This window comes from Lissotriton vulgaris, chromosome 2_2 (genome assembly GCF_964263255.1).
Source record: "Lissotriton vulgaris chromosome 2_2, aLisVul1.2, whole genome shotgun sequence".
Classification (NCBI taxonomy): domain Eukaryota; kingdom Metazoa; phylum Chordata; class Amphibia; order Caudata; family Salamandridae; genus Lissotriton; species Lissotriton vulgaris.
The window spans coordinates 325,953,251-325,966,941 of record NC_141688.1 but is presented as its reverse complement, the minus strand read 5'-3'; the positions used below and the strand labels follow the sequence as shown (position 1 = coordinate 325,966,941).

The 13,691-nt window shown below is 50.9% G+C and overlaps 1 protein-coding gene across 5 annotated transcripts in view; it reads right to left on the bottom strand.

Moving 5' to 3' along the window:
• The window catches only part of PACSIN3 (protein kinase C and casein kinase substrate in neurons 3), a 319,761-nt gene that overhangs the window by 204,313 nt on the left and 101,757 nt on the right, over positions 1-13,691 (bottom strand). For all 5 annotated transcript variants that reach the window (XM_086959721.1, XM_086959717.1, XM_086959718.1 and 2 more), the window contains exon 2: positions 7,286-7,334. The gene's annotated coding sequence lies outside the window, so the exon portion shown is untranslated. The remainder of the gene's footprint in view (positions 1-7,285; positions 7,335-13,691) is intronic.

The window sequence follows — 13,691 nt, the reverse complement described above, 5'->3', positions numbered from 1 at the left end:
CGCATCCTCGGTCTCTTGTTGTAGTTCATTCCGAATTGGATGCAAACGTCGGGACACTAAAAGCTGTGAGCGCGCATTCACATTACGAAAAAAAAGTTTAATCATACGGAGTCTGTATGAAAACCAGGTCGTGGTCAGAGATTCAAGGAGTCGCGCTTATATGCGGCCTACCTTGATTATGGGAAATAGGTATGTCCAGTCAAGATATAGCAAGATGGCACATTAGGCTGGGAGAAAATATAGGAGTGCCTTTCTACCTTTGAAGTTACTACACATAGACATTAAAGCTCTGGGATGATGATACCACCCACACACTTGACCATCTATTCAAGGCAGTTTTGCAGGGGATCTGCATACCCAAGGGGTAAACCTGGGTTATGTAGGCCACACGGAAGCCATGGGGGAAAGAAGGTTGAGGGAGAAAAAACTGTACCCAGACTAAATACCCAACGTTGCTCTTTTTCAAAAAGGTCTTTCTCCGAACCTAGTTGTTCGATAATTGTCAAATGTAGATCATTCACACAGTGCAACTCATTCAAGGAGTGGGTGGCCATTTTAGTTGTACTGTTTTTGCACCGGATATTGCTCTTGTGTTCATTTATTCTGGCTTTGGCAGGTCTTGTAGTCATCCCCATATGTTTGAGACCACAGGGACACGTGATCATATAGGTCACGTGTTTGCTCTTACAGTTGGTGAATTTTCGTTGTTCCCAAGTACTGCCATTCCTGTATATCAGTTGTTTGCTCTTTTTTGTTAAATGGCAACTGCTGCGGTTTCCACAAGGGTGGTGGCCCTGCACCCAATGTAGTGTTGGTCGTTCCGGTTCCGTTTCTCGGGGCGTGTATGGACTAGGATGACCAGGCCCACAGCAGTAGAGCACCCCTGCTCACATCTCAAGCAATCGCCAATGGTTCGATCGATGCAGAAAGATTCGACAGCCGGATTCAAGAGATCAAATGACCCCATGAGGAGCTAGACCCCCAACAGAAGAGTCTTTCTACTCCCCTGTCATTTAAAAGTTCTCAGCAGGACTCCTAGACACCCGTAAGAAGTGTTTCTTTGTATACCCGTCAACTGGAAGATCTCACGGAGACCACGCAACAGAAGGGTCTCTTTCTTCCCCCGGTCAACTGAAAGATCTCAGCGACACTACTAGATAACCGACAGAAGAGTCTGTTTCTTCCACCTGTCAATTGGAAGATCTCAGCTTTTCTTCCATATGACAACAAAATGCACAATTTCTTGAGCAGAAGCGCTGCACACCCAGGCGCTGGAAATGGTGAAGAAGCATATGAGGATTCCCCTCAAAATAAGCACATGGTGGAAGAAGATTGTGGACTATGACACATCCAAAAGCCTCAATGAATGCATTGGCTTTACACGCTGCCTCTTCGGTCTGCAAGGAAGAATATAATTTAGTGGAGGCGGGAGAGGGACCAAAGACACCTCCTGATCCTCGAATTGTAAATAGGGCACAGTTCTGATGAGACAGAATGGTATAAATCACACCCGCATCCTCTCCCCACCACTCCCTGATCACCAGTGCGACGGTACATCTCTCTCCAGACGAGAATTACCTCTCCGGAGCCGGTTGTACCCTTCTTGTGTTACAGGGCCACCCCAATGAAACTGGAAGTCATGCAGCCAGGAAGAGACTGGAACTTCTGTGAAATTACATCACGTCAAAAGGAGGAGACGAGACAACCACAAAGGAGGACGAGGGTGGAAAATCGGTTGTGTGCCACCGAGCAGTCTGTCAAGGAGAGAGTATCCAGCTCGGGTTGTGGAAGCGGGTCCAGAGAAGCCGGATGAGCCAAAGCGAGAAAAACGGGAGCCAATAAGGAACTTGGTGACACCTGAAGGAGAGAGGGTGTGTCCTGTCCACCAGTCGGACTCCGCTACTAGCCACGTCCCAGGAGGATGGTGGCTCAGCCAGGTGCATGAAAGGCTCCTAAGCAGAGCCTTTAAGCAGGATGGAAAGCCACTACTGGGAGGGATACGGGATGGAGAGTAGGGGAGGAGGCTGACTGGAAGGAAAATCTATTGGAAGGGGATACTGCTCAAGCTGAAACAGCACTATTTAGGTTAAAGGCACAGAGAATCCTACTTGAGCCCTTTTTTCGGTTGAGCCTGGAGCAGCTCATGCGCTGCTTGCTCGACTTTTAGTAAGGGGCTTTTCAAAGTGCTACCCACAAGCTTTTCTTGGCCTGAAGCTTGCGTGCATGAGCGCAGCTGCCATCTGCCTTTCTTATCTCTTCCTCCGGCCCATTACTTTCACTTTTCCAGCCGCCAAACTTCTTCTGAAATACTTCACCAGGCATTAAAGATGCTTTTCTTGAAAGTTCTGTGCTCAGTTTGGAAACCGGGCCGAAGACGGCTGTAATGCCAGAAACCGGTCCCCGGGAGCTTGTTTCCTTCCCAGTGTAAGAATTGGCTTTTGTAGTTTGGTTTGCCCTGTTCCCATCATGCACTGGGACAGGAACAGACTAATTTGCATACAGCCAGGTTCTGAAACTGGGATGGTGCAGTGAGCTAAAAAACCTTGTTGGATCTAGCCCTGATCTCTTGACTGGGTGAGAGTTTTCTGCTTAATTCAGAGACTCTGTCCCTCACCACCCCTTGTTGTAAATACAGTTTGGAAAGGTGACCTAAGAATCCGCGGGTTAACTCTTTTTTAATACAGAAATAAGCACAGTACTTTCAACTAAGTGCATGCCAACTGTGGAGCCTGCTGAAACAGACTTCATTAGCAGCCCTGTGTGTGATTCCCACAACTGGCCTAACGTAGAGATGAGGCTTCTTTGCTATTGCATAAACTGCATGGACAGTGTGAATTTTATACACCACTGAAATAAGTCATTTAGAAGACAGACCACTGCTGGGATTGTGTGAAATCGCCAAGTGCATAAAATTGCAACTTCGTGAATTTTTTTTTAACCTAAAAAGCTTCGGAGTAAGCGAATATTTCTCGTGACTGGAAACTGAGTGGCTTCTACATGTAGGCAGTATGGAAGAGCCCACGCCACCGGGCCCTCTCCTCCTGGCCCTCTCCTCCTGGCCCTCTCCTGCCCACTGCACCTGGCCTCTCCTGCCCACTCCACCAGGCCCTCTCCTGCCCACTCCACCAGGCCCTCTCCTGCCCACTCCACCTCACATTCTCTTTCCACTCCACCTGGCCCTCTCCTGCCTACTCCACCTGGCCCTCTCCTGCCCACTCCACCTGGCCCTCTCCTGCCCACTCCACCTGGCCCTCTCCTGCCCACTCCACCTGGCCCTCTCCTGCCCACTCCACCGGGCCCTCTCCTGCCCACTCCACCGGGCCCTCTCCTGCCCACTCCACCGGGCCCTCTCCTGCCCACTCCACCTGGCCCTCTCCTGCCCACTCCACCTGACCCTCTCCTGCCCACTCCACCTGGCCCTCTCCTGCCCACTCCACCTGGCCCTCTCCTTCCCACTCTACCTGACCTTCTCCTGCCCACTGCAGCTGACCTCACCTGCCCACTCCACCTGGCCCTCTCCTGCCCACGCTGCCTCACCCTCTCCTGCCCACGTTACCTCACCCTCTCCTACCCTCGTTACCTCGCCCTTCTCCCTACCCACACTACCGGGCCCTCTCCTGCCCCCTCCACTGGGCACTCTCCTGCCCACTCCACCAGGCCCCCTCCTGCACACTCCACGGGCCCCCTCCTGCCTGTTAGAAATTGGATTTCTGGTTGGCTAAGGTTTGCGCCAATGCCAGGCAGAAACCACCATTCCTAAGTTAGGGTAAGGAAGTCACCCGCCAAGACAACCCCAGCTCACCCACTTGGTAGCTTGGCACAAGCAGTCAGGCTGATCTCGGAGGCGATGTGTAAAGCATTTGCGCGCACACCCAGCAACAACAACCTCCAGGGCCCCCCACAAAATTAACTCCACACAAGGTATATGTGAAAAATAGCCTTTTGTATTGAAAAACACATTAGATAGGAACTCACACTTTACAATGTGCCAGAGGCACGGGCAGAACTTACAGTGGACTATGTACAGGACAGGGCCATGGGCCCCCTGCCAGGAATATGCACTTGGTCGAATTAGTATTAGAACACATAACAACCAGAAGCTTCATACACGATGCATAGCATATTCAGGAGGGAAAAGGACAGGGCATATAACGCATCTGAAGCACCTTCAGAGGTGCTACACAGAACAATTCTCAGGAATCACATTAGCATGAGCTCATAACTTTCGCCAACTGGCCTCTCAGAGGCTAGGACGCCCAATGTCGCAATGTCAGGACAGGCTGCAGATAGCCAAGAACAAACCTAAATGTGGCAGCTGCCCACGAAGTGCTGGGCAGCTGAAAGGCAATGATGGGGTCAACGTTGGAGCCTCGCAGGCTCTGAACAAATATGCAATGGTGGAGCCTCTCTGGTTCGAGAACAAAGATGCTGGGGCTGAGCGTCGCGGGCTCGGAAGACAAATGCCAACGGGGGAGCCTCTCAGGCTCTGGCGAACAAATGCCAATGGTGGAGCCTCTCCGGGCTTGAGAACAGTGTGGGGCCGTCGTTGGAGTCCCTCCTCTGAGGACTCGAGATCACTGGGTCACCGGGGAGCCTTTCGGGCTCAGGGCTCAAGGTAGGGGGTAGGCGGAGTCCCTCCGGGGGACTCGGCATCACTTGAGGCCCCACGGGCCTCTTGTTACAACACCGGACTCGCTCTGGAGGGCAGGGGCGGACACCGGCAATGTGCCCCGACACCCCTCCTCTTCTTCTCAGCACTCACTGGGTCTGACAGCAAAGGGTTAGCGGCCTCCTGACGCTCTCAGGGGCTCTCCCTCGCTCTTGGGAGCCCCGGGGGGGGGGAGGGGGGCGGTCGGCTGCTTCTCTCGGGTCATGCAGGAGCGCGGAGTAGGCTCCAGCCGCTACCTGCTCCTTCTTCGCTCTGTAGGCAGAACCTGGGAATCTCCTCGGGCCGGCGGCCAATGACGGCGCGGCCCAGGGAATGACGTTTTCAAGGAATCCCGGACTGGCAGCCAATCCCAGCACGGCCCGGGGAGGACAATACGAGGGGTCCCGGGCCAGCGGCGGGTAACTCGAGAGGACGACGAGGGGTAGGCTCCCTCGGAAAGGAGTTAAATAAGATATAAAGCGAGGTAGGCACTCGCTGGGGGTCCAGGAAACCTTCATATAATGGGGCAGATGCCGGGTGGGCACCGGCTGAGAAAAACAGCGCTCCCAAGCACTAGGCACACAAATAGCACTCTCAAGCGCCAGGGGTCAATGGAAAGCGCTCCCAGGCGCTATGGCAACAGCAAGCATCAAAGTCCTTCAGGGGTCCAGGACCTCAGCCGTCCAGGGGCCGGGCAGGGCCCAGGGAGGCAAGCCTTCCCCCGGGCCCAAGCAGCAGCACGCCCCTGGTAGATTAGAGTTGGGAACAAGAACATTTTAGAAGAGGTCACAGCCTCTTTTTATACATGAAATTCCTTTGTCTAAAGGTGCAGGGTGGGGGAGAAAACCAGTCGCAGATGGTTTTGGGAGTAATTTGTTTTCCCCAGCCACCCTTTGCATTCACCAGGCCGGCTAGGGTCATCAGTCGCACCACACGGGGTGGAGCCAGCATTGTGGGGGAAATGCCGGCCCTTTTCAGGACCCAGGTGCACCCCTCCCTCACATCAGCATGATAATCTCTCCATTCACCACTGGGGCAGACCCTCCCAGTTACTTGGAGCCAGGCTCACCAGCCAGCCTCAGCCAATCACGTGCCAGCATCCTTACTGCACACACACCCATGTCTAGAAGTGGCACTTCCTCACTAGACACATACACGCCGCACACATCATCTTGCAGCATTCAATCACACGAGTCCGCACATACCAGACTCGAACCTGCACACTCCACGCATCAGGAACTACCAGGGACACATACATTCCCCATGCATTCCTATGGGAGGACAGGCCTATCTCACCACACGCACTCAGAGTGGGAATCACCTCCCCAGGTCACATATAACAAGCAAAAACTTCAGGCGTGAACCTGCCAGAAGGGCCAAGTCCAACACTGCCCACTCCACCGGGCCCCCTCTTGCCCACTCCACAGGGCCCCCCTCCTGCCCACCCCGCAGGGTCCCCTCCTGCCCACTCCACCGTACCACTCGCCTTGTCCTCTTTCACATTCCCCATGAAATTCTTGGACGTAATAATAAAATATAAATACGTGCAGGTACCCAAACATTTTTTAGGAGCCACCATCCACTTCAGCACTGGCGATATATCACTCATGGCATGGATACTGCCCCAAGTTTGGTTGGAGCAAGCAAATTAAGAGAGCCTGCCTTCCGCCAAGAATCAAGGTGAAACCTGCGCGGCCCATCTTTCGAAGTCACATGTCCGAAAGATAACTCACTACAGAGGCCTTTCAGAGACCTTACTTAGATCTGAATTCACCAAAGTGACTGAACTATGACTATCACTCTAGAGTCCTTCTAGTCAGACTAACTCCTGCCTGACATGTGACTGACTCCCTCTTGTCCATCTCTACCAGTCTTTCACTCACTGGCGTGAACAGGGCACTTTTTTTTATCCCCCTTTCCCTTTAGGGTGCGACTGTAAATGTTATCAGATTCATTACAGAACCAGGAGCATCATCTGCCTCTCATTCTATCCCCTAAACCACCGTCACAACAAGCTCTGCACTTCAGCAGGGAGGCCAAGCAATGGATGCTCATGCATGGCCTCTGAGCTCGCCAGACTTGGCAGCTCGGTAGTCCATTCATCAGAATCCAGCAGGGCCTTTGGGCTCTTGTTCTACAAACCCGGCAACTTTTACAGCAGCAGAATCAAGATTTGCACTAAGTTGGAATATAGTGCGCCAATCACATGTTGTACGTGGAAACATACTCGCCCGTCCAAGCTCCGCGCGAGTCTGGCATCCTTTATGTACAAAGCAATCTGTGGCATGATCGCATACAGATACAGTCACCATATCACAGCAACATGGATGGCGCCGAACTCCGCCTTAGCCATGCCTTTGCTGGATTATCCAGGAGGTCTCGCTTTTGGAACCTTATAAGTGTTTAGTCATGCAGCACAATATCCTTGGTGCAACATCAAGTGTTGCCTGGCTAAACACTTCTAAAGGTCCCAAAGGCGAGCCCTATTGGCTATGCCAATGCTTGTTTTTTAAATCTTTCATTTAAAGTGATCACAAGTCCTTTCCTCTTATACGTCACTTCCATTAACCTCATTATAAAAGGAAAAACGGATCACTCCTCTAACACACAACTGAAATAAATGAAGCAGGGACTTACCGGATTTCTTCTCTGTCGAGGGTCCCGGCGGACAGGAACCGCAAAGGTCCTACAGAAGGAAAGAAGACGTTTTGTTAATCGTGAACTTCGGTTTCTTTCTTTTTGTGCAACCTTCTGCAGACTGTGAAATAAAAGACAGACTTAGAGTTAAAATAGACCTGTTTTATGCTAACCAGATAGAGTGTTAGGTCGATGTAGTGGATGCAGTACTATTGTCATGCCAGGTAACACGTGATACAGTAAGGACCAGGGATTACCCTAAACTGTCTTGATCGGGACAGTGCACTGGGCAGAAATAAAATATGGTGTTTGTTGTGGGGAGGAGAGTCATTGCAGTGTGACAGCAGGAGGTGTGAGGGAGATGGGAGAAGGACAGGGGGCTGATGAGGGTCCTTGCGGTGTGAGGAAGATGGTAGTAGGGCATAGGGTGGATGGGGTGCCAACACTGCGCTGAGGTACATGAAGGGATGATTACACTGCCTATAAGAGGACCCTATTGAGACCAAGAGGGATGGACGAGCTGCTGCTTGCAAGACATGAAGTCAGGCAGCTCCCGGCTGCGCCCTGTGTGTATTGGCGCCCTGTGTGAGTATTGGTGCCCTGTGTGAGTATGGGCGCCCTGTGAGTATTGGCGCCCTGTGTGAGTATTGGCGCCCTGTGTGAGTATTGGCGCCCTGTGTGAGTATTGGCGCCCTGTGTGAGTATTGGCGCCCTGTGTGAGTATTGGCGCACTGTGAGTATTGGCGCCCTGTGAGTATGGGCGCCCCGGGCCCTGCCCCAGCTCACCCAAGGCCGGCCCTGGAGAGGGTACCCCCTTTCCAAAGGAGGCCTGCCATGCAGCCGCAGGCACCGACACTCACAGCCAGAGGTTCCTGCAGAGACCTGGAGAGATTAAGAAGCAGCAGGTCTCCTGTGGCTGGCACAGGGCACTCTTTCCTTTCAGTGTTTACCCACCAGGGAGAAAAACACTGCTGGGACAGCTTGAAGACACGGGCAGCTATCAGAGCAGGACTGCTTCAAGGGCACTCTGAGGGCAGAGCTTCAAAACTTACTTCCAGCTGAAACCAGGTCACATCTCACAAAGTGTATAACAAGCATTAGCAAAGACAAATAGGTCTCACCCATGCAATAACTATTGGCTTTGTCAATGTCATTTATGCCATTTGCGCAGCTGGGCGGCTGCTATGCAGCATGGTTTAAGTGCGGCACAAAAGGGGGTGGTGATGGACGGAGCATCTGAATCAATCAAACACTCACACCCAGTCAAAAGATCTGGGTTTAATCCATCACCGTTCTTTAGCCCACTCTGCCACCCCAGTTCAGACATGGCTATATGCAAATCAGTCTGACCCTGTGCCTCATGGGAACAGTCCAGCCCGAACTGCCAAGCCATGTCTTCCCTGGACCGGAAACAAGAATCCTGGGACCAGTTTCTGGCATTCCAGCCGTCTTCAGCCCGGCTTGCTTGAATCCAGTGGCAAAGTGAGCAAGGGACTCATGTCTGAGCATACCCTGCCACACTTATGGCCGCCAAAAGCGGTACAAAAGGGGGTCGTGATGGACGGAGCATCTTTTGTACCACATAGTTTAAGTGCAGCATGGTTGGAAGTTGGGAAAAAAGGCCTATCCATGGCCAGTGCTGGCTGCGTCAGAGCGTAGGTTCTTCTGTTGGGATGGGAGGGGTAATAAACAAGGAGGGTGGGGCTGGCCCATGGGCCCACTGTCAGTGTTATACTGTCCACAAGAGGTCTTTTGACAACACACAGTTAAAAGAAGTCTGTAAACCAGACCTGAAAATCCCTTACACGGGGGAGCATGGGCGTCCGCAGAAATTTTTCCAGGGGGGGGGCAACATTTTTACTTCATCACCATACTCCGACATGATTGAGCACAAGTATTAAATGAACAAATAAATAAGACAAAGAGCTTAAATAAACAAAGAAACCCATGGGGTGGGAGAAAAATCATGTGAGGCCTCACAGCAGATTACCTGGCAACCACAATGAAACAGGAAAAAACAAACAAGCATTGGCATAGCCAATAGGTCTCGCCTTTGGGACCTTATAAGTGTTTAGCCATACAACACTTGAAGTTGTTGCACCAAGGATATTGTACTAGACAACTAAACACTTATAAGGTTCCAAAGGGGAGACATATGGGCTATGTCAATGCTGTTTTGTTTTTTTAAATGACAAGCAGTGCTATATGGCTCCGGCTGCCACTTAGTCCACCACATCCCACGTAGATGCTGCAGCCATCTTTGAATGGTTTTAAAGCCAATTCAAAAGCGGTCACCAGTGTATGTTAATCCCTATCTCAACTGTGAGGCTGCTCTCCTGCTTCCCAATTCTATTAAATACAAATGATGTAAAAAGAACATCCCTTTCTGAGCTGCACAGCTCATCCTACCCACGTTTCATGCACAGATTTGAAATACTGATGGTTTGGGCTTCCCGAAATTCAACTGGTTGAGAGGTAGAGAGGTGTAGAGAGGTGTAGAGAGGTGTAGAGAGGTGTAGAGAGAGGTAGAGAGAGGTGTAGAGAGAGGTATAGAGAGGTAGAGAGACAGAGGTAGAGAGAAGTAGAGAGAGAGAGAGGTAGAGAGAGAGAGGTAGGGAGGTAGAAAGAGGTAGAAAGAGGTAGAGGTAGAGAGAGAGGTAGAGAGAGAGGTAGAGGTGTAAAGGTAGAGAGAGAGGTATAGAGATAGAGGGAGAGGTAGAGAGAGAGAGAGAGAGAGAGAGAGAGAGGTAGAGGGAGAGAGGTAGAGGTAGAGAGAGAGTGGGAGAGGAAGAGAGGGTGAGAGAGGTAAAGAGATAAAGAGGTAGAGAGAGAGGTAGAGAGAGAGAGGTAGAGAGAGAGGGGTAGAGAGGGGTAGAGAGAGAGAGGTAGGGGTAGGGAGAGAGAGAGAGAGCTAGAGAGGTAGAGAGAGAGGTAGAGGTAGAGAGGTAGAGAGAGAAAGAGGGATAGAGAGTGAGAGAGGTAGAGAGAGAGAGAGAGGTAGAGAGAGACGTACACGTAGAGTGAGAGAGAGAGTGGTAGAGAGTGTGAGAGAGAGAGAGAGAGAGGTAGAGTAATAGAGGTAGAGAGAGAGGTAGAGAGAGAGGTAGAGGTAGAGGTAGAGGTAGAGAGAGAGTGGTAGAGGAAGAGGTAGAGAGGGAGAGAGAGAGAGGTAGAGAAATATGTAGAGAGAGGTACAGAGGGAGAGGAAGAGGGAGAGGAAGAGAGAGGTAGAGAGAGAAGTAGAGAGGGGTAGAGAGAGGGTTAGAGAGAGCGGTAGAGAGAGAGGTAGAGAGAGAGGTAGAGGTAGAGGTAGGGAGAGAGAGAGAGGTAGAGAGAGAGGTAGAGAGAGAGGTAGAGAGAGGTAGAGGTAGAGAGAGAGAGGGGTAGAGAGAGAGAGAGGTAGAGAGAGAGGTAGAGATAGAGAGAGAGCAGTAGAGAGAGAGAGAGAGGTAGAGAGAGAGGTAGAGAGAGAGAGGTCAAGAGAGAGAGAGAGAGAGAGGTAAAGAGAGAGAGAGAGGTAGAGAGAGATAGGTAGAGAGAAATAGAGAGAGAGGTAGAGGTAGGGAGAGAGGTAGAGGTAGGGAGAGAGAGGTAGAGCGAGAGGTAGAGAGAGAGATAGAGGTAGAGAGGTAAAGAGAGAGGTTGAGAGAGAGGTAGAGAGAGAGGTAGAGAGAGAGACAGAGAGGTAGAGGTAGAGAGAGAGAGGCAGAGGTAGAGAGAGAGAGGTAGAGAGAGAGGTAGAGAGAGAGGTAGAGGTAGAGAGAGCAGTGGTCGAAGTGGGGAAAGAAAAGTAGGGGAACTGTGGGCGGAGAATCAGGGGGCGGGAATAACCGAAGATTGAATCAGTGGCCGGAGTCAGGGGCGTGGCTAGAAATAGCAAAACATACCAATTTTTAGTACGTTTAGCATTTCACTGACCAGTTACAGCTTAGAACGTTATTTAATTAAAACAATGGATAAACATGTTTGAGGTTTAATTCAGGAAAAAGCAAACAGTCATAGGGAATACAGGTTTATGTAAAGTGTGTGAAATATAAGCAGGAACAACATGTTACCTTAATGCTTTTACTCAATGTTCAGAAATCCATGATTATTTTTTGTCTCAAACATTGAGGTCATGAATACAGGGCTCCTCCTGTACACATGTGTTAAGCAGGGCTCAGAAGAGAAAGGGACTCTTCAGGAGAATCTAGACTCACGGAAACCCACAAAGGCTCCTTCATATTCATGTCGCCAGCTAGCTGCTCAATCATAATATAGCAAAAAGAACAACTGAATGCAGAACAATATCATACATTCACCCCAGTACAGAGATCTGGGCCTAAATCCATTGTTTCTTTGCTCACCATGCCATTCCAGTTTGGACCCAGCCATATGCAAATCAGTCTAGATTCTGCGCCCAATGGGAACAGTCTGCCCCCTCCCTTCTCCTGCCCCCATCACCGCTCCTTCCCCAGTCACTTCTCCTGTCCCCGTCACTTCTCCTGTCCCCGTCACTTCTCCTGTCCCCGTCACTTCTCCTGTCCCCGTCACTTCTCCTTCTCCCTTCACTTCTCCTTCTCCTGTCCCGTCACTTCTCCTTCTCCTGTCCCGTCACTTCTCCTTCTCCTGTCCTGTCACTTCTCCTTCTCCTGTCCCGTCACTTCTCCTTCTCCTGTCCCGTCACTTCTCCTTCTCCTGTCCCTTCACTTCTCCTTTCCCCGTCACTTCTCCTGCCCCGTCACTTCTCCTGTCCCGTCACTTCTCCTGTCCCGTCACTTCTCCTGTCCCGTCACTTCTCCTGTCCCGTCACTTCTCCTGTCCCGTCACTTCTCCTGTCCCGTCACTTCTCCTGTCCCGTCACTTCTCCTGTCCCGTCACTTCTCCTGTCCCGTCACTTCTCCTGTCCCGTCACTTCTCCTGTCCCGTCACTTCTCCTGTCCCGTCACTTCTCCTGTCCCGTCACTTCTCCATCTCCTGTCCCGTCACTTTTCCTACTCCTGTCCCGTCACTTCTCCTCCTGTCCCGTCACTTCTCCTCCTGTCCCGTCAATTCTTCTCCTGTCCCGTCAATTCTTCTCCTGTCCCGTCACTTCTCCTTCTCCTGTCCCGTCACTTCTCCTTCTCTGTGCGAGCTCAGGGAGGGGCTGCTGCAGCCTCTGGAGGTCAACAGAGAAGTGCGAGCAGCCCCTGGAAGCTGAAAAAAAAGTTATCGTTTTTAGTAGGACTATTCTCTCCGTCCCGGGATGCTTATTTCAAAGAAAGAAGTAGGGGAACGGGCTGAAATTATTTTTAGAAGTAGGGGCACGCCGTGCCCACCGATCCCCCTCCACTTCTACCGCTGAGAGAGAGAGAGGTGGAGAGAGAGAGGTAGAGAGAGAGAGGTAGAGAGAGAGAGGTAGAGAGAGAGGTAGAGAGAGAGGTAGAGAGAGAGAGGTAGAGAGAGACAGAGGTAGAGGGAGACAGAGGTAGAGAGAGACAGAGGAAGAGAGAGAGAGTGATAGCGAGAGGTAGAGAGGTGTAGAGAGAGGTGTAGAGAGGTAGGTAGAGGTAGAGGTAAAGAGAGACAGAGAGAGAGACGTAGAGAGAGAGGTAGAGAGAGGGAGGTAGAGAGAGAGAGAGGGAGGTAGAGAGAGAGGTAGAGAGAGAGAGGTAGAGAGGTAGTGGTAGAGAGGTAGAGAGAGAGAGAGGTGGAGAGAGAGGTAGAGAGAGAGGTAGAGAGAGAGAGAGATAGAGAGGGAGAGGTAGAGAGAGAGAGGTAGAGAGAGAGAGGTAGAGAGAGAGAGGTAGAGAGAGACAGGGGTAGAGAGAGAGAGATAGCGAGAGGTAGAGAGGTGTAGAGAGAGGTGTAGAGAGAGAGGTAGAGGTAAAGAGAGACATAGAGAGAGAGACATAGAGAGAGAGGTAGAGAGAGGTAGAGAGAGGTAGAGCGGTAGAGAGAGAGGTAGAGAGAGAGAGAGGTAGAGAGAAAGGTAGAGAGAGAGAGGTAGAGAGAGAGAGGTAGAGAGAGAGAAGTAGAGAGGTAGATTGGAGATCCTAGAATTTCCAGAGCATTAAAGGCACTACTCATTTGTAACGTCATTCCTTTCACTGCACTTCCTGCTTTATCTAAATAACTAGGGCCCTCAAATACAAAAGGATGTTGTGGTCATAAAGCTTACAATTTGCAGCATCAAAGTGGTTGCTACTGCAAAACCCCTCAGAGTTGTGTATAACCTTCATGATTGACAAAAGGGGTTTTGCATCTTACTTCATATTGGAATTTGGAGGGGCAGTGGAAAGGGTGCTATCTTCAAATTGCAATTTACGATGACATATATCAATGGTTTTCAAACGCAATGGCAGTCGCAAACCGTTGATCGGATACCAACACTGAGCTGCAGTTGGTACATGATTCAGAAAAGAAAAGTTGTCCCTGTGGGACAGCT